This window comes from Streptopelia decaocto, assembly GCF_964273445.1.
Source record: "Streptopelia decaocto genome assembly, chromosome: 4".
NCBI lineage: Eukaryota > Metazoa > Chordata > Aves > Columbiformes > Columbidae > Streptopelia > Streptopelia decaocto.
In genome coordinates this window covers 61,363,890-61,386,061 of record NC_138658.1, presented here as the reverse complement: position 1 = coordinate 61,386,061, position 22,172 = coordinate 61,363,890, and the positions used below count along the sequence as shown (strand labels likewise).

The window sequence follows — 22,172 nt, the reverse complement described above, 5'->3', positions numbered from 1 at the left end:
TCTCTGTTACACTGGGAATTAGAAACATGTATGGAGGTGGAAGAAAAAAAGAAAGAGGAGGAAACCTTCAAAATCAGAAACTTCTCATTTATGAACACCTGAAATTATATAATCTCAGGAGGCTACTATTTCCACAAACATTAAAGAGAAACCTTATTTTGCTTCTGATATTGCAACAGTCCTCTCTAGTCCTATGTATCAGTACAAAAACTCTTTAAAATTGAAGATGAGCTAAATCAGATTATTTTCCAGATTTACCAGCTACTCTGTTTAGGTTTTTGGTAAAATCACATACTGCAACAAGGGCAAAGAGACAGAGCAAATGAAATTATTAAAAAACAAAATAAAACAAAAAACCAACCAAACACACTCCCTCCTCCTTCCCCCAACCAAAACAGAAAATGGATGGTAACTGATAAAATATGGTGAGAATTTACATAATCAACATAACAGAAGTTTTGTTCAATATAGAAACAGTTTACAAGCGTCCCCTCTTTTCTGCTTCCAAATAATAAGCTTATTTTCAACTAAGAGGATAATTCAAAGCAGCATTTGAAGGTTCTCATTCCTCACACTCAAGACCGGTCTACATTAAAATGTAGCTATTTTGTAGTACTTTGCAAGACTATTTAATCATCATACAACATAAAGGATACCAATATCTTCAGGAAACAACTACCTACCAAAGAATATTTAGAATAATAAAATCTGCTCATCAGCTGTGATGCCCTCTAAAGTAGCACAACATACTGCTCTCTCATCAAAACAGACATTTACTTTTGGGTTTAGATTATATGTACACGAGTTTAAGGAAGAATAAATATGTACCATATCTTAAATAGCATATTAAATAATAGATTAAAATCCTAACATAGACAAAAAAAGCTAACACATAGGAGCTGTTCAGCTTGACAGGTCACATTTTGTTAAAATTTACCTTTCAATTTTGTATTATTTTATAATTTTAATATACTTCTCTTTATTAATAAATTCAATTTATTATAATTATACTTGCTATATTATTTGAGCTATACATACATTTCTATGTTAATTTTCCACTTTTCTTCGTAGTAAATAGTCCCACACAAGAATAAAGTGAGAAGATCAGTGTCCTCTCACAAATACATATGTATACACTTTTAAAACACAATCTACAAAAACCAGACAGCAAAAATCCAAGGCAAAAGTATGCACTAAAAATTACCTTCAAGTATTATCCACTGACTCTTAGATCCAATGTAATATAAATTATATCATATTAACATTGCACAAATTCCCAGTTCGTCTAACTTCAAAGGGTTATGGACCAAAAAAAAAAAAAAAAAAAGCAAGAGAGATGAATAAGTCTGAATTTAAGACTGAAATTCCCCAAACACAACAATCTGGAAATACAAAACACACTAGTGTATTATTATGGTCACCAGTGTTATAAACTGCAAGCCACTTTAGCTCAGCAGCTAGCCAATACTTGGGTTGTTGCAAGTTACTGTCACTGGGTAAAAATATGAATGGAGTCAAGTATCTCTCGCAAATAGCTGTTCTTATTCCAAAAGAACAAACACTAACTACCATCTGTTAGCACTTTCTAAATGAAATAACAGCAAGCTTGTTTACTCTTCTAGTCAGCACCCAAAATCTCCTTGTTTTCAGGACACCCGCCTGCTCCCCACCCCAAGGTGTGGAGGGTGTCATTTGTTTGTATTTACTTTTATACATATCCACATCTGTTTGCCCCACTGCCTGCTCCTGCCTCTGCAAAAACACAAGCACAGAAAACTCAGCTCTGTGAACCAGCAGTTTGTTAAGGCAGAATGCCATTTCCAAACAGACCTCCATACGGCTTTCCCTAAAGATGGCAATTAGCACACCGTGGGCTTTTTTTCCTGAACAAAGGACACACTCCACTCTTCTGCTAGGCCACCAAACTTGGTTCCATCCCACCCACCCACAATGATGCTTCTCTTACAAGTGCTCCCAGAACTTGCCTATTGAGCCACAACTTAGACTTACTCAATGTGATCATTTGCTTCCTCACCTTTGGATACTTGATCCCTGTTTTTTTTAAAATAAAGTTTACTTGTACAATCTAACAACACAGATTATTTTTCCAGCCCTTACTGTAAAGTTTTCCCAGAAAAGATGTGGACTACTTGCATTTTGTGCAGTTTTCTACAAAGTTCTGCTCCTGCTTTTCAGTAGGATTGACAGCATTTTAATGTAGCCTAAACAAGAATATACATTTTCACTTCTTGTACAGCTACTGATGAATATGTGCTGGCACTGTTTCACAAAATGTAATCACCTGAACCCAGGCATTACAATAAACCTTTATTTCATCAGACAGTATGTGTAAGAAAATGGTGTTGGTGGTTTTGGAATTCTTAATACTCTGAAGAGTCTACAGATATCAATCAGAAATATTATTTGCTTATACCTCTTGCAATTCACCAATAATACTACTAATAAAATCTGCTCTAAATTATTTTACAGAATTTTGTCTCTTGTCGTCTTACAGAGAAAATACGCTTCGAGTGCTCATAGAACTTAATGATTTAAGCTTTCTGAAACGTTTTATCACTGTAAACTACTTAGCATCTGTCACATCTTAAGTCTGTCTACATTAGAAAGTGTATGTTGCCAAGTACAAACAGTATGGGCTGTAAAATTCTTTATTATGAATAAAACAGAATATTAATGGATACAGTCCATGGAAGCTTCCCAGGCTGTGCACCTTACACAGACTTGCAGAGGTACTCAAGGAACACACTAGGAGTCTTCCTCACTGAATGACCAAATACAGACATTTTTCATACCCCTTAGCAGTAGTGTGGCTACGTATTATGTTGGCACAAAAGGAATTGCAGTTTTTGCATTGTTCAGATTTGCTGTCTGATACTGGAACACATTCTTAAATAAATGCGGTTATGTTATACATAATTTTAATGGGCTTTTCTTGCTTTGTGTTTTTTTTGCTACTGACTTACTACTTGCTGTTTATTTTATATTTTAGACTATGGAAATGATGTTAGACAAAAAGCAAATTTGAGCTGTTTTCTTATTCAAGTTCAAAATGGGTAATAAACCAGCAAAGATAACTTGCAACATCAACAACTCATCTGGCCCAGGAACTGCTAATGAACATACAGTGCAGTGGTGGCTCAAGAAGTTTTGCAAAGGAGACGAGAGCCTGGAAGATGAGGAGCTTAGTGGCCAGCCATCAGAAGGTGACAATGACCAAGTGAGAATAAATATTGAATCTGATCCTCTTACCACTACACAACAAGTTGTCAAAGAACTCAGCATTGACCATTCTACAGTAGTTCAGCATTTGAAGCAAATTGGAAAGGTGAAAAGGCTCAATAAGTGGGTGCCTCATGAACTGACCCAAAATCAAATAAACTATCATTTTGAAGTGCTGTCTTCTCTTATTCTGCGCAACAACAACGAACTATTTCTTGATCAAATTGTGATGTGTGATGAAGAGTGGATTTTATGCAACAACCAGCCCAGTGGCTGGACCAAGAAGAACCTCCAAAGCACTTCCCAAAGCCAAACTTGCACCAAAAAAAGGTTATGGTCGCTGTTTGGTGGTCCGCTGCCAGTCTGAGCCACTACAGCATTCTGAATTCCAGCAAAACCATTACATCTGAGAAGTATGCTCAGAAAACCGATAAGATGCAGCAAAAACTGCAATGCCTGCAGTTGGCATTGGTAAACAGAAAGGGCCCAATTCACCACAACAACGCCTGACCACACATTGCGCAATCAACGCTTCCAAAGTTGAACCAATTGGGTTATGAAGTTTTGCCTTATCTGCTGTATTCACCTGACTTCTGCCCAACCGACTACCACGTCTTCAAGCATCTCGACAACTTTTTGCAGGGAAAATGCTTCCACAACCAGCAGGATGCAGAAAATGTTTTGCAAGAGTTCATCGAATCCCAAAGCACAGATTTTTACACTACAGGAATAAACAAACTTATTTCTCATTGGCAAAAATGTGTTGATTGTAATGGTTTCTCTTGTGATTAATAAGATGTGTTTGAGCCTAGTTACAATTATTTGAAATTCAAAGTCCAAAACTGCAATTACTTTTTCACCAACCTAATATTATGAAGGCCTGTGCCATTCAGAAACTAGAAAATAGCTAAGCTGTACCTGTAGCTGTGGACGCTATCTACAGAGTTGATTTTATGCTGCACTGAGTCTAGAAAAGTCACAAAGGTGCAGACTTAGAATTTTTAATACAAGGTTGGCCTAAATTGAGGTCAGGCAGAATTAGTTATGCAGCTTCTAGAAAAGCAATAGCGAATGTATCTCCATAATGTTTCTGAGAAAAAACAGTTATTTCAGGCTCACAGTTGATCCCAGTTCAGTATGTTCTCAAACTGCCCCTTCTCTCTTTCTTCCCTCTCCACGTCCTCTAGGTGATAACAACTGAGACTGCAAGTGTGTTTTCAACAAATTTGTTTGAATGACTCAGATTATGGGTTAGGAGAACAGATAAAAAAAGAATAAATATTGTGTAATAAATGGACACTGACATTTAACTATTGCTTTCAAATGCACCACTTGGCAAGTCTGAAGATAGGAGAGGTAATTACTATACAGTTGGGAAAGAGAAAATCAGTATATGTGTAGGTTATATTAAAATGTTTCTGATAGGTTTGGTAGAATACATCATACTACTTTCTTGATTCTCCTAGTGTTGCTTATGGCCATAATAATTCCAGAATTTTTATCTTCTTTTCAAAACAAAGTCCATTTCATAAAAGCAGATATATTTTCATTCATTGTTGACTCTTCATTCCTTCAGAAGTAGTATTGCCCTCTCCCCGCATTTACATGCTTTTATTTCAGAAGTAACCAAATTCTAGGGCTTTAGCTACAAGGCTTTTTTTTTCTTCTTTGTTAAAGTCACAGCATTTTAAATATTTTACCATTTTACTACAAATTAATATTTTTTAGTAAAAAAAGGCATTTTCTCTTTGCTCTTTTACTCAGTGATAGAACACAATAATATTAAATCTCAAGGAGGGGCCTCACAAGATTTAGGCAAACTATAAAAATTATAACTGACGCAGGGGCATATTAAGGTACTTGTAACAGGATTAACTGGGAATTCATGTAACTAACTAGCTGTGATGCTGCAGCCACCAGTTTAAAAAAAAAAAAAAAAGTGAAGAAAAATCCTATAATTTAAATTCTCATCATACCAATGACCTCATAATAAGCCATATAGAAAACCCTTCACTTATACTTGCTCCTCTCCCCCCAGTCTGCTTCAGCTTCTTCCAGTTTAGGAAGGCACAAGCAGATGAACTGATAAAAAGCTTTCAGTGGAAATATTTCTAAATAAATTCACTTTTTGGTTTGATATCTTTTCAAGCCATAAAGACTGTTTCATTCATATCTCTGGATGCATACCAGAAATGGTAGATTCATGTTGCTTACATGGACAAAATTTAAATGGAAGAGGGAGATGCTTTAACAATACTGCTCATCTCATTAATATCTACTGCTCCATTTTTCATCTTAATGCTGAAAAGCTACCCATTAGAAGAGATCATATTGTTTTCTCTAACTACATTGTTAAGGAATCTGGAAATCCCAGGTACATGCCAGGTAAAGTTAGTTCTGCTTCTCCCCTTCTTCCGCAGCATATCCTCAGTTAGGCATAAGGTCAGACTGCTGCACACTGCTTTGAAGGACAGGGCATGCATGTGTATTTTTACTATAATTAAGTGAGACTTTTAGAGCTTAAAACACTACAGCCTCCAAATGCACAGAAAGAAAAAAAATAAAAAGGGATCTTGAGGCTCTGTATGACACACCTTTGTTAACCCGCCTAACAAAGTTAACAGAATCACATGTTGGGATCTTCACAACTTCTGCAACCCTAAACACTGACTTATCACAGGAACCTACATCACCCTCCACTTTGTGGTTTAATGTATCAAGAACGTGGGGGTTATTTAGCTTCTTAAGTAAAATCAGGCCTCACCCCTCCTCCAATTTAAGAAAAAGATGCTATCAAGTAACATGCATCAGCAAGAAAGATTCATGTCTCCCTCTCATTTTTTGAGTTTATTCAATATTCTAAGCATAGTAAATGGAATTAAAAGTTAGAGTAGAAAAAAATTGCACATTCTAAGCAGTGTGTAGTTTAGCCCATTAATGCTGCTTTTAAAATCAAAACTAATGGAAACTGATTCCAATTCTTAGAGGATTGTAAAATTTAACAAATGGTCTTTAAAACGTAATTGGGAAAGTCCAAAGAACAGGATTACATTTAATGACATTGGGCACAGTACCACCAGACACAGCATTAAAATGGTACTTACTTCTTTTATTTTTCTGGTGTTTGGTAATGGTAAGTTAGCGTTACTTTACCTTGTTATTAAAGAGATTTGATTACAACTAAGAGTTCGATTCTTGCTTCTGCATTTTCCTATGACCACAGGAACATTGTTATCTAGTTTTCATGTAAATTCTGTTCCCACTGTGAAGTCATACAATGCATATTATGAGGTGGTATTTCTTAATCTATGAAGACTGTAAGTTGTGTGAGGGGTCTCAGAAACCAAAAATCACATTGGAAAGAAATTATGGACATGTAAGGACCAAAAGACAGATCTTGCACACCCCAGCATATTGCTCTAATGAACAGACTAACCGCCTTATATGCAAGCTTCCTTTGGCCCATATACTTTTATTTAGGTAGTAGTAACTTCATGGCAAGATGCAACAACGAACACACAGTTCTAAGCTAAAACTTGCCAATATTACCACAAGAAATAAAAATTTCACTTTGTATGGATATGTATATAAGCAGTTAAAAGCTTGGTTTTACCACACCAGAGCAACAACTTAAATTACTTAAAAGGATTTTTTTTTCCTCCCCTTGACATTTTGCCCTCTTTGACCTGACTAAAAAGTGATCCCTTCTGAAAACTACAAGCAATTAATAAAAAGTACTATATAGAAGTGACAAACTTAATTTCTATTTTTCTCTCCATTCTATAGTTTCATGACTGCATTATTTAGATTGTCTCAGTACAGGAGTATATCTGAAAGAGGTTTTGTGGTTTGCATTTCTGAGTGACCTGTCTTAGATTTCAACAGCTGCAACACACATAGAATTCAGCCTCATTAGATTCATCAAGCATAAGAACCACCTTTTTTTTGTTTGTTTTATTAACAAGTAACACAAGCAGACACAAGCACCAAGTCTCTCAGTTTCTCTGAAAGAAAAAAAACCTCTAACTTCTCTTCAAATTCTATCTCAACAGTGCTCCAGTATTCATTTTAAAAACACAAGTGCGAGAGTCAGAGGCAGTATTTTGTTGTGGCAACTTAAAAAGGCACAGAAGTCATCTGCCTTTCTTACAAAGTTAGAGCTCACTTGGAGCTCACGTTCAATCATTTTTAGTTTCTAATAATTTAAACCCGCAGCCTTCTGAAGTATAATATAAGCCCTGATTTTTACAGGTGCTGCTTGCACTCTGTGTTCCACCACATTTGACATTACAGGTCACCAGTTCTCCCAAAAAAATGGTTATCTGCTTGTAGATTTTGCATTTTTTGTCTCCAAATAAAGAAATGGTCTCCACCTTCCAAGTGGCAGGGAAAAAAAAAATAATCACATCAGAAACTCAAGCCCCTGAAGAATACCTGTGTTTATTACTCAGCCATCACCAAATTCCTCTGATATGTCAGACCACTCTCAATTGATTTAGAAAACATTTTACAAGTTTTCTGTAGTACTAATTCAAAAGTTTGAAAATAATTTCAGAGTAATCTCAATTATTTTATTACACCTAGTTACTCTTATCCCACCAAGCAGCAACTCCCTTACAACTGCCTAAAGGTTAATATTCTGTAGAGAAAAGAGTTATTTTCATATTTTATAAGAGTAAAGTGTTTAACGAAGTAACTTAAATTAGGCGTTAACAATGTCCACCTGTTTTTTCTGCCTTTCCCACAGGTCAGCAGCTGTCCTCTCTGCCCCTCACCATAGATGTATTAATAATCTTAGCCTTGTTTATATATTGACATAATTCTCAAAATCATAGGGTTTTTGTTGTTTGTGGTGGTTTTTTTTTAATATTATTTTTTATTTATATTTTAAATCTACTATAACAACAATTTGGAAAGACTGGGTTATTACACCACTGAAGCACTGAGTTTAAAAAAAAACACCAAACAAAACCAACACACAACAACAACAACTAAGCCAACCAAGCAAACAAAACACACAAGCAGGAACACAAATACTCAGTCACCTTTTGGCCATTGTTAGGAAAAAAACCAAACACAACAAACACTATCTTGCTGGGCAGAACACTCAAGATATAAAGCAAGACACCAGAAGCACAAATTACTAAGTCTGGATCCAAATGTTACCTTTTTCCTGTTTGCAGTGTCACTACAGAATATCTATTCGGTAAAATTCATTATTTAATAAAACGCTGGTCAGATTCTCAGGTAAAAAGCGGCCTATTTTTTCTTGCAGAGAAACTCTTTTAGGACAGATTTCACATAAGAATGTTGAATACCTTGTCTAGCTTGAATCCACTTTTCACTTATAGCACTAAAAAGTATTATTATGATAGAAAGTTTTAAACATCTAGCAGAATAGGCTCATTTTCTTTACCATATTGATTCAGATCCCTGAGCAAACAGGAACCAACATACCAGAGATTCCAATGTGAAAAGGAGGAAATCCTCTATTTAGACTCCAATACAAATTCTGAACCACAGCTAAAAAATATACTTGTCCTTCTCTAATGCAAATCTTGACTCCACGAAATAATGTAGTTGAGGACACTGTTGCTGCTGCTGAACAGAGACAGGGTGACCAAAAACTGAAATGAGACTATAGAACAGCTTTGGTTCTAACTGGCTACTTTTCACTTCGGATAAAAATCCTCACTTTCAACTCTCTATGCTGTATTTTATTGAGGAAATTCAGACAGTGATGAAATACGTTTTCCAAAAAGAATAGATATGTCAAACATAACTATAACATTAAGCAGTTACAAGCATTAAACAGAATACAAAGAGGGAGTAATAGTCCAGTGCTGGGAGAGGGACATCGGCCATACCTCAGTGGCAAAATAAAAAGAGGAAATGTCCTACCTCCCCATAACTGTTCAAGAACTGTAAAGAAAAGGTTGGCAGCCCTTGTAATTCAAGTGGCACATCTGTAGGTTAAGTAAAGACTAAGATTAGCATCAGTTCTAAATTCAGGTCTATTTTTCAGGTACTTGTAAACCACAGTAAGAAAAATAAGGTTCGATTAAAAAAAGGAAGAACCCCCACGTTCCGAAGTGTCCTTGTTGACTTGTAAATAGGAAAGCCCACATGACACCTTTTACTGTAGCTTCCAGATACTGCAGAAATTAAAATAATTTCTAATGTAGTAGCAAAATAGAGAGATTTGTGTTATTTATAATTTAAAATGCATAAGGAAAACACTTCAGAAGTGACTGTGCTGCTCTGTGGATAGGGAGAGAGAAAAATGCTTTTAAGTGACAATTACTGGAACTTAATTTCTATTCTCTCTAAAAACTCTACTTTCACAAATAGTGATGTAATCCCAGCTGTCACACAGGGACATTTAGATATGGAATTGGTGTGAATATCAGTGTTCTTCAGATACTGAAGCATGTCCTACTGCCTTTCTTTTTTCAAGATGCAACATCGAAAAGGTATCTAGATGCCAACTGCTACTCAGAACAGTGCTAGTGATAATTTGGGCCAGTTTATAGTTTGTATCCCCAGAGAAGAAAATTCAGAGGGAATAAGTCACTGCAAAAGAAGATAATGCTCAGCTTGGAAAACTGTTCACTGCTTCCTCATTTGGTATCACTTCAACTGTTTTACAACCTGAGCAGAATAATGTCCAAGCCTAGAATATAGAAACCATTGTCATTTTCAGAATACCATGTGCCTGAAGTATGTTCTTATTTCTTAACCATAATTTTAAGATGTACAAGAGGACTGAAAAGCTTGGCTATTTTACCTAAAAATTTTTAATAATCCTAGACATACCATAATTCTACAAGGAAATGAGTGCAACATACCTTTAAACTGGCAGTTAATTTAAGTTTGTGATAAGTTTACTTTTCCGCATTTTATTATACTTGTACCATGTATTTTCACCTTTAACTTACAGCTTATTTTTATGAATACTTGGTTTAAAAAAAATAAACCAACAAAACCAAACAAAAACCCCAAACCCCCAGACAGTCATCATTATTGTATCCAGGCAAAATTTGGCTTGGCAAATTAGACAAAATTTAGAGCTGGCAACACGTCAACTCGGTCAACAAGAACTGGACACTTATCTATGTTAAGAACTTCACTTGAAATAAGAGATATTAACCATGCCTTCTTTCTCTAAAGGATTTTCTGGAATTTGACGTTAAAATTGCCTCAGATGCTCCAGTTAGATTGGAAGAACTCTAAATTCAGCTAAACTATTATTTCAATTCAGTTCTTAGAAATGCTCAGTGCTTAAGAGATGACATTGTCCAATGTAAGCAGGTAGAGCACCTCAACTTACATGTCATAGACAATGAACCTGTAATCTACATCTTCTAAGCATCCTTCTGTTGAACTTGCATAATATACTGAAAAGAATATACACAAGTTTATAATCATTTCACATTTGATTAAAAGGGCTGAATTCCCTCATTTCCCACTGGAGACTGAAAAAGCAGAAATACAGAAACAGACTTTAAATATATATTTTAGCTTCATATTAGGCACTCTCATCAGATAAAAAAATGTCAGATATAAGAAGAGAACAGGAAAAAGTTAATTACTCTCTTGTTTCTGCTTTTAATGTTTGACACAATTCAAAGATTAGGCAGGTATGTTTGGGCAGGCTTTTTAGCACACGCTTGTTACAAACTTTTGGTAAACTTCCAATCATTAAATGGCACAAGATAAAGCACAAAATGATAAGATTCAGAGTGTGGGACTCTGACTCTCATCTGCTGTAGAACAGAATTCATACAGCACTTCAGTGAAGCCATATACCAGCTCCGAACATTTACTGGGAGATAATCAATAACTGATTTTGTAACAGTTCTGTAATTCATTTCTGATTACAGTCTATAAAACTCAAAACGGTAACAACTGTCCAACATGACTTGGGGAGTGCAGGGGGGTGGAACACCAAAGAAAACACATATGTATTTTAAGTACCTAGCTGGTCAGGATTTTTTTGGTTTGTTTCCCCTCTCCCAGAAGGACCATGAATTTTAAGATAAACAGAAAAAGGTAGAATCTGTACCTGATTTTACTATTCCATTCACAATTTTGTGAGTTTCTCTGACCCAAGACAGCCATATCCTATTGCTTCCCACAAGTCTCAAGCAAGACAAAACAGGAAACTTCAGTACTTGGAGCTGCTCTCTAAGTAGAGTACTTTTTGCTCTTAATGAAACAATTTTGAAAGACAACAGCAACCACTTAGGGAAGCCAACAGAACTGCAAGGTCAAGAACACAGGAATAGCATTTCTTAAAAGAAAGGTGTGATGACAGTCTGCATTTCCAGCAAGAGGGAAACTCCTGCAGGAACCAGATAAATCTCAATTCCAGCATTCTGGAAAGCATCATATGAAGTTACTTATCTGGTACCAAACTTCTTAATCAGTCGCATAAGTCAAGGTCACTCATATCCTACACAAAGAGCAAAAAACAGCATTTATTACTAATCTACTAGGTTGAGAATGAAGGAGGAGGAAAGTGCCAGACTACCACTGGAGATGTACAGTTAATGAAGCTGTTGAGTATCTGGTTTGTAATTGTTCTATAGACCACATTTTTCGGTCAGTTGGTTGTTAAGGGCAGGTGGAGAAGTACAGCACCACATAGTAGGAAAAACAGTTAAAAACCCTTCCACACACCATCCAAATCACTACCAGTTAGCTACTCTTGTAGACAACAGTGGAAGAGGCTACTCTGGGTCTTCTGATTTTGTGATGCTGGTGGCTGAGGCAGACAAGGTGAGCAGAAACTGCGCAATCCATTTTTCCTACCTAGGCAATTAATAAAAAAGCCTCAAGAAAAACTTTAATATGCTCTGTTAATATCACTTTCCTCAAAGTGATTTGATTCTTCAGAAGACAGATTCTGAAAACAAGCCAATATGTCCTCAGGCAATATGAAAGAATCAGAAATTACTTCAAGTCACATCAAGTGCCAGCCTTCACAACACTACTACAAGCGACAACGTAAAGTAAAAGCCTTACAAAGTTGGGCTTGGGCCAACAAAACCTCTTCCTGAACCACCGGACAAGTATTCTTGAAGTCACCAATTAAGAGGCATATTCAGCAAGACCACAGATTTCAATAACTGACAGCATCACACTAAACAAGCAAGTTTCCTCCGGACACACTACAGTGGGTTTCTCGCACAGCTTTTTCTTTTGCAGTGTCACTGCAGAAAGCATTAACTAGTTAAAGAAGAAATCCATGATCCCTTGAATTTTCAGTTCACTCCCTAAAGGTTTATGGGACAAACACCACCTGCCAGAGAGGACAACTATAATTCACACATGACTGATTTACAGACAAATGCTTTTCAAAATCCCTGATATTTATAGGGTTTACTAAAGAGTTTCTCTCTAATGTGAATTCTTCACGTTTTGTTGAGAAGCCCTAGTTTTAAGAAAACACCTTGCTCTATGCAAGTGAAATAATGAGGTACGAAATGCAAAAGTATCATCAAGTAATCTACCATTGTTTCTAAGGACTGTGCACAAAGTTGATCTTGGGTCAGTGCTGAAGTGCAGTTCTTCAAATCAGCACTCAGCTCAGAGAACCCTGAGCACTTCCAGCATTTCAAGATAAGAACTCCTGATGCCACAAGTCACAAACAGAGCATTTGTTATTAATTAAACCCCATTTCCCCGAGGCAGAACACATTTGTTCAGGAGTCAGTAGACTTATCAAGGGTGCAGACAGGAAATAAAACTACTTCCCAATACATCCTAACCAGTCTGATGGCCTTGGTGAAGAAATCATCTCTGAGGAGCTATAACAATTGGCATTCCAAAAGAGGTGGCCACTATCAGTTTGGGTTGTTTTTGTTTGTGTTTTTTTTTTTCTGTTGCTCTTTAAAAAGTAGTAAGGGATTAAAATAAACTACGATAAGTCACCTAATTAAAAAGGGAAAGGCCAAGATCAAGAGCCACCTCACATTTCTCAGCTCCACATTAGATAGCTGAGAGAACCTGATGACATGGAAGCCTGAAGAAAATTTGCACAATGTACAGCAAACAGGCATGGAATTGACAAAAAAGGAGGAAGACAACAGCAAGTAATGTTGAAGGAGATGGTCCAGACTGAAGAAAGGTTATTAGACAATTTCCTTAGGAGTAAGTTTTACTTACTCAATAAATACCTTTTACCAACAATCAAAAGCATATAAGTGTACCTGAAGTTCTGACTGATTGCATCAGCACAAAATGATGTAGGTTTCAAAGATAAACACATGGCGTTTTATTTCACTTCTGATTATATGAAGTGTAGGAACATACACCTGGACACAAATTAAAAAACACTAAGAGTTGCACAGTTTAAATCACTTTGGCCAAAGGATCTTGTTTCCTGATAGATCACAGGACAATATATAAGCCATTAATTGAACAATTCCTCAGATTTAGGCATCAACAGAAAAAGGCGTGCCAAGACCTCAACTGGGAGAGCTTTGAAACAAAGCCTCCTGAACCTCTTCCTTATGGTAAAACTCTCTATGTGTCACCAGATCATCTAGATCATCTCTGACCTCAAACACCAGGTACAACAGAGTGGAACACACAACAGGTGGCAGCATTCCAAAATAAACAGATAAGAGGGTAAAATTGAGTTTATAAACCATAACTCCCCAACAGACATTGTACTATATCACCTCCAAGCTTGTTTTCAGTTAGCTGAACACTAGCTCTGAGTTCTGTGTGGCCTGATAAACTTAAGTTTTCATTTTCAACACTTCAGGCCAAGCAGCTATTCCTTTTTTCTCTCCATCCCTTTTTTACCCCAGCCCATTTAACTCTCTTGTTGCCACGACAATCCACTACATCCTTTAGTTTCTAGGACCTTTCCTCTGCTAAGCAAGTTCACCTGATGCCAGGGAAAGAGCAGCCTTCTCCTGCTCCTCAGAGGGCCTACATGACCCAGTCATACTGTGATCAGTTTGTCTAAGGGATAAATAAAACATGCTTCTTGTAATAACAGCCTGTTGTTGGCAGGAACAAAAAACCTCACAGTAACAACAACAAGAAAAATTGAAGGCACTTGAGGATGATAAACCCAAACTAGTACTTATGAAGAAATCAGCAAGCTGGTTACCTCAACATCAGAGGACAGGAAAGGGGCAAAACTTAACACCAATCAACAAAAAGCAATCAGCAACTGCGTATGCCTGTCTTGGACTGGTCTGTGTACTCCTACCAGACAGACATCTGCTTAGAATATAGGCCAGCAAAGGCATACATAGAATCATAAAATCAATTAGGTTGAAAAAGACCCTTAGACATCATCGAGACCAACTGCAAATCTAATACTGCCGAGTCCACCACAAGCCCACGTCCCTAAGCACCACCACTACACATCTTTTAAATACCTCCAGCGATAGTGACTCAACCACTTCCCTGGGCAGGCTGTTCCAATGCCTAACAACCCTTTCACTGAAGAGATTTTTCCTAATATCCAGTCTAAACCTCCCCTGGTGCAACTTGAGGCCATTTCATAAACCAGCAAGTCAAATGCTCATAACTGGGCAAATAAAATCCGAAGAACATAATTAGCAGATGCATAAAGAATTATAATGTACTACTGAAGACCCAATGCAGCTTCTGTGAAGGGAAATCATACTCTAAACACAACTGATGTCAGTAGGCATTTAGACATAGGACACGGAATAAATCAAGATTTCAAAGAGACATCTATTGACATCCATCTTCAAAAGATTTAAAAACTTCCTATGCATCAGGGGTGAAGTCCTTGCATAGATAAGTAGCTGGTTAAAAGACAGAAGTAAATGGTTAGTTTTCATAGCAGAAGGTCACAAACAAGAGTTTCTGAGAGTTGCCTTTGCTCTTGCACCCACAGTGACAATCCACTGCCCAGTACTGTCTAGTGTTAGCAGCAAAGAAACAATCAAGATAACATCATGAGAACTTCAAAATATCGAGGTTATCAAGGTGGTAAAATTGAAGATGATTGCCAAAAGCAAGTAAATATTAAGTTAAATAGTAGAGAAGACAAATCTTCATGTTACATCAACAGTAATGGGCTCTGAACTGACTTATCACTCAAATTTTATCTTGGAGTTCCAATATATAGTTCTGTGAAAAGATGAGCTCTGTAAACGGCATGTCAAGTGTTTTGACTTCCTAACGAAGATCTTCTGTATTGTTCCCTGGTCTGTCATCACATGAATTCACACAGATGTGAATTTGAATACATATAGTTCTAGCTTCTCATCTCAAGAAGAGATCAGAACTAAGAACGGAGGGAAGAATGATCAAATTTAATAAACAGCTTATCTACAAATAACATGTAAGAACTCCTCAGCTTTGAGGATGGAAGAGATGGTGAAGGGAAAATAGATCAGGCCTTCAGGAAAAAAAGAAAAGCAGAAAAAACCCAAAACCACATTAATAGGAAACACCTTTGCCATCCCTTGCCTTTTTTTAAAGTAATGGTTTCATAGGGTGCTTCCACTTCCTTGTTTAGGACAAATGAGAAAGTAACATAGCATTGTAGATCCAGAGATCCACTGAGGTTTTACAATGCTTTGAAATCACGCACCCACACAAAATCACCAATAACTTATGGTAAAATAATCTAGTAAACCAATTATAAAACCCAAGTAAATGTTTTTTTTCTGCCAAGGATCAAGACAAGTGCCATTGAAAGGTAGAAGATATTTCAGAAATATTATGTATTAATAATTTTTTAACAGTCCAGAGTGCTGTGGTCAAAGGGGCAGAGCCTAGTTGGAGGCCTATATCTAGTGGAGTGCCTCAAGGGTCAGTACTGGGACCAATACTATTCAATATATTAATCAACAACTTGGATGAAGGAATAGAGTGCACTGTCAGCAAGTTTGCTGATGACACCAAGCTGGGAGGAGTGGCTGACATGCCAGAAGGCTGTGTTGCCATCCAGCGAGACCTGGACAGGCTGGAGAGTTGGGTGGGGAAAAATTTAATGAAATATAACAAGGGCAAGTGTAGAGTCTTGCATGTGGGTAACAACCTCAGGTACCAGTATAAGTTGGGGAATGACCTATTAGAGAACAGTGTATGGGAAAGGGACCTGGGGGTTCTGGTGAACAGCAGGATGACCATCAGCCAGCACTGTGCCCTTGTGGCCAGGAAGGCTAATGGCATCCTGCAGTGCATTAGAAGCGGGGCGGTTAGTAGGTCAAGAGAGGTTCTCCTCCCCCTCTACTCTGCGCTGGTGAGACCACACCTGGAATATTGTGTGCAGTTCTGGGCCCCTCAGTTCAAGAAGGACAAGGAATTGCTTGAGAGAGTCCAGCACGGAGCCACGGAGATGATGAAGGGAGTGGAGCATCTCCCTTATGAGGAAAGGCTGAGGGAGCTAGGTCTCTTTGGCTTGGAGGAGACTGAGAGGCAACCCCATTAATGTTTATAAATATATAAAGGGTGAGTATCACAAGGATGAAGATAGGCTCTTCTCTGTGACAACCAATGATATGATGAGGGGAAATGGGTGCAAACTGGAACACAGAACATGGGTGGTTGCACTTGAATTTGAGAAGAAACTTCCTCATGGTGAGGGTAACAGAACAGTGGAACAGGCTGCCCAGGGACGTTGTGGAGTCTCCTTCTGTGGAGACATTCAAAACCCGCCTGGACACCTTCCTGTGTAACCTCAGCTAGGTGCTCCTGCTCTGGAAGGGGGACTGGACTAGATGATCCTTTGAGGTCCCTTCCAATCCCTAACATTCTGTGATTCTGTGAACCTTTTCCTAATGTCTAGCTTAAACCTCCCCAGTACATCTTCCTGCCATTCCCTTGGGTTCTGTCACTGGTCGCTAAAGAGAAGAGTTCGGTGCCTGCCCCTCCTCCTCCCCTTGTAAGGAAGCTGTAGATTGACGAGGTCTCCTCTTAGCCTCCTCTTCTCCAGGCTGAACAAACCAAGTGACTTTAGCCACTCCTCATACAGCTTTCTCTCCAAACCTTTCACCAACTTCTGGACACTCTTCAGTAGCTTAATACATTTTTTATCCTCTGGCGTCCAGACCTGCACACAGTGCTCCAGGTGAGGCCACACCAGTGCAGAGCAGAACTGGACAATCACCTCTCTCGCCCGGCTGGCAATGCTGTGCTTGATGACCACCAGGACACAGCTGGCCCTCTTGGCGGCCAGGACATACTGTTGGCTCAAGTTCAACTTGCCATCAACCAGAACCCCCAGATCCTTCTCCGCAGAGCTGCTTTCCAGCATCTCATGCCCCTGTTTATATGTACAGCCGGGGTTACTGTGTCCCAGGTGCAAAACCCAGCACTTGCCCTTGTTGAACTTCATGCAGTTGGTGATTGCCCAGTTATCTAACTTGTCCAGATCCCTCTGGAGGGCCTCTCTGCCCTCGAAAGTGTCAACAGTTCCTCTCAATTTAGTGTCATCGGTAAACTTAGTATTCCCTCAAGTCTTGAGTCTGAGTCATTTATAAAGACATTGAAGAGCGCTGGCCCTAGGATGGATCCCCATTAGTGACTGGTTGCCAGCCCAACATAACCCCATTTACTAGAACGCTTTGAACCCAGCCCATCAGCCAATTGCTCACCCACTGGACTGTGTGTTTACCCAGCTGCGTGCTGGACATCTCGTCCAGCAGGATACTGTGAGAGACAGTATCAAAGGCTTTACTGAAATCCAAAAAGATCACAGCAACAGGCTTCCCTTGGTCAGCGTGGTGGGTAAACTTGTCGTAGAACAAAATCAAGTTTAATAAGCAAGACTTTCCTCTCATGATTTTGTGCTGGCTGGGAACAATGACTGTGTTGTCATTCACATGCTCTTTGATAACTCCCAGAACAGTCTTCTCCATGATTTTGCCAGGAACAAAGTGAGGCTGAGAGGCCTGTAGTTGCCGGGGTCATCCCTGTTGCCCTTCTTGTAGATTGGAACAATGTTTGCCAGCTTCCAGACATCTGGGACCTCTCCAGATTCCCAGGAAGATTGAAAAATCATGGAGAGAGGTCTTGCTATGACATCAGCCAGCTCTTTAGGCACCCTAGGATGAATCCCATCAGGCCTCATTGACTTGTAAGGTTCTAGCTGGAGTAGCAAATCCTGTACAAGTTCTGGATTGATTTGAAGTTTATTGTTCATGCCGTTATTGTTTTCTAACCAAGGGCTATGAGGGCCCCCAAGCCCATCTTCAGTGTTGAAAACCGAGGTGTAAATGTCTCAGGTTTGTCTATGTCCCTGTTAAAAGGTGACCATGCTTATTGAAAAATGGGCCAATGTTTTTTCTAGTTTGCCTTTTGCCATAAATATCTTTTTAAAAGCCTTTTTTATTGTCCTCCACAGTGGTGGCTAGCTTCAATTCTAACTGAGCTTTGGCAGCACGAATTTCCTCCCTACAGTGGCAAGCAGCATCTCCATAGTCCTGCCATGATGCCTGACCTTGCTTCCAACGACCATGTAATTTCTTTTTTCTCACGTATTTCAAGAAGATCACTGCTCAACCAGGCTGACTTTTTGCCTCACCTGCTAGATTTCTGGCATTTTGGAATTGCCTGGTCCTGTGCTTTTAGTGGGTGGCACTTAAAAACTGACCAATGCTGATAGACCACAACACCTTCAAAAGCTTCTTCCCATGGAATCTTACCAAGTAGTTCTCCGAGCAGCCTCCAGTCTGCTTACTGGCAGTTTTCCTCCCATTAGCAAAGATTTTGAACCTGACTGCTTCATGGTCACTGTGGCCAAGGGAGCCACCAGTCACCACTTCCCCACTTCCCTCTCTGTTAGTGAGAACTAAATCTAGGAAGGTACCTTCCTTCTTCGGTTTCCTTAGTACCTGTACTTACATGTTCTGATAAGTACTGAACTTAAGCTGTTCTTACGTGATAATGTAGAGGCAGATTATTATGCCCCTCATTCAACATGGTCTGGACTATACTTTGTTTGAAATATTCTTCAGCATGACTCCAAAGAACTCACTCAAACAGGAACAGGAGGAAAGGAAAATACTCAAACGGATCACAAAGAGAGCTTATTATAGCCTCTGCACTGCAACTGGGACCATACCACAGTGCAGACAGTAAACTTTGGACAACATCCGCTATTAACAGTTTACACTAGCTTGTACATTTGTAGCTACATTATTTTTCACTTGTATGTAAACTATTTGTTTAAAATTCAAATTCATTACAGCAACTTCATAGTCCTTAGTGCTCATTATCCCTTAACACTCAGTTTGTACTATATTAAGTAAGTAATAGTATCTCAATAGGAATAGATATGGAAGGTTAAAGGAGAAAAAGGAAAAATCCTAAATGACGGTGTTGTGACAATACACAAAAACCGTGGACAAATTAAGGCTAGAAGTTAGGACACTTCTAGTCAGAATGAGCTTGGGATCCATCTCCAAAAAAGAACAATTCAGTCCTTCCAAATGGCTGCTGATTAGTATGTGAAAACTTGACAGAGCTTGACATTTCCTGAATAAGGCGATATGAAGACACACACACCCTTTTCCTCAAGCACCAGGAGATAGGATATCTAGCAGCAACACATATAGAAACAACTAGATGGATAAGACACTTAAAGAAGACACCACATCCTGGACTGAAAGGTGGAAAGTGTAATTTGCCTTGGTGAGCATGTTTGTGGTGTAATGCAAGTCAATTCTGAAGGCAATCCATATAGAAACATAAAAAAATCAGCAGCTGAGATAAAACCATCTGTGGAGATGGATAAAGTTGTCAAAATCACTTTAGTGTCACTGAAGAGATGACACTAAGAGATGAATCAAGAGAAAAAAAGGTTGGGAACCAAAGACAAATGGTTTGTTTTAAGGAGAAATCAAAGATAGGAAATGACTGCTTATGAATGTTGATGGATGGACAGATAGGGTGGTCCAGGAAGAATAAGAAAATTGAAGAAGAATGAACCATAATCACAGGCAAGTCCACAGTCACTGCAGGATTCATCTGGCAGCACAGCAAACTTTTAAGACAGAGTTGGGCACAGTTATCACTAGAGCCCTTATACGAAGCAGTCTAAGGCAGCAGTAGATCCTAAGTAGATCCTATTTTTTTTCCCCCTCATCAGATGGCTAACACCAGAATGACCTGCATCTGAACTACAGGTCACAAAGCAGTAGACATTTGAAAATCCTCCCCCATACACAGATTAGGAGTCTTAATAGCTACACTTAGGTGAAGTCAAATCTTTACATTTAACTGGGCCTTGCTGTGGCACAGTTTCTGTTCTGTGAGCCAAACTGATAGCTGCCATCGCAAGCCGGAGCCCTTTAAAGCAATCTTCTATAATCTACATCATATATGGCAGCAATATTCATTGTTAATCAAAAGATGCCCAGCAGTTTTGCACCAGTAGTATTTAAACTTGACATTATAAAATTGTGTAGTGCTCTTAGAATGAAAAATAAAACTTTTAAATAAGACATGCAAAGCTTTGTGACAGAAGTTATGAAAAGCAGCAGCATATTCAACCCTAGATTAATTACACTGCCCTCTGACCTATTAGTGGCTCAGCAGAGTAAAAATGCACTAGAGCTACTTTATAAATCAGTGGAATTATGACGGTGAGAACTGTTATTCACATATAAGGTTTTTAACTAGTCTTTAAATAAGATGATTTGAAGAAGCTGAGAACTGTGAAATGAGGAAAATATTTATAATCTGAAAATTAAGCATTTTTTAAAAACAGTTGGTAGCATTTTAAACACATTGAAAACCAAGAAGTATTTCCATTGAACAGCTCTTTAAACATAAATAATCAATCCCCAGGTGCCACAAAAGTTAGGATGTCTCATAACTGGAAAGCAGGACCCTACCAAGTCATACAGAAACTGCAAGCTAAGGAATATAATTAAAGAGATCACCAATTCAGCAAGCTTTCATTTACCAACAGACTTAAAAAAAAAAAAAAAAAAAAAGAAAATTCACACCTAGTGACATTTACCCATTCTCACTCCTACAATACAACACATGTTGCTATGGAGATAGAAGCCTGAATGGATGTTGAGAACCAAACATGATTAAAAGCAGCAGCTGAGACTCCAGAAAAATTTTGCAAAGAATAAAACATTTATCTAAGAAGGGGTTAATACAGCTTCTCAAGATACTACACAGGAACTTGGCCTGTGCCAGAAGTGGAAACAAAGACAACCTGACACACAGGTCTTTAATCTGCAGAGTCCATGTTGCTGACCATACCCCATATGAAGGAATTCAACCTCTGCCTCTCAATGCATGTCTGCAAATTCAGAGTCCCCTACTCTGTAATATATCTTCTACCTCCATAGAGGCTTCAACAGATGCGCCACTACCAACCATCTTCTCCTCCCTGCTCTCTCTTCCTCCTGGCTTCTCTATGCCTTTAGTGGATGGAAGGATAAGATAAAGTGGCAGATTAGCAGTGGGGAAGAAAATACTAAAAAATACTAAATCACATAACTTTACCTCTTCAAACAAGTTGGTTTTTTGTTTGGCCTTTTGTTTAGTTTTTCTTTTTTTAATGTATGGTAGTGAAACTTACAATGCCACCCTATTTTCCAGAAGTTTGATGCTAGACATGTGAATCACACAAATTCAGTTCCATTCCAACCTCTGTCAGTGTTCCAACCTATCTTATCAAAGTTCCCTCCAAGCATATGGAAGAGAGCAAGGTTCAAGAATAACATAAACTACAGTGGTCCTAACTGGGACAAAGAATTTTAAGTTAGTGAAGTCTATAAAGCTCCGGTTGACCTCTACACTTTACATAAACACACTGAACTCTAAAGGTTAGAATAACAACCTTGTTTGAAGCCCTGTTCCTTGAGCCATATTCAAGAATAAAGGATCCATTGTAACTGTCTATTCAAAACCCCCATATAATACAGCTGAAAAATCAAAAAGGCAAGGGCGGATAAGGAGAATAG

General features: G+C 38.4%; 1 protein-coding gene across 7 annotated transcripts in view; it reads right to left on the bottom strand.

Moving 5' to 3' along the window:
• Positions 1-22,172, bottom strand: part of LCORL (ligand dependent nuclear receptor corepressor like) — an 80,585-nt gene that overhangs the window by 50,586 nt on the left and 7,827 nt on the right. The window lies entirely within an intron of this gene.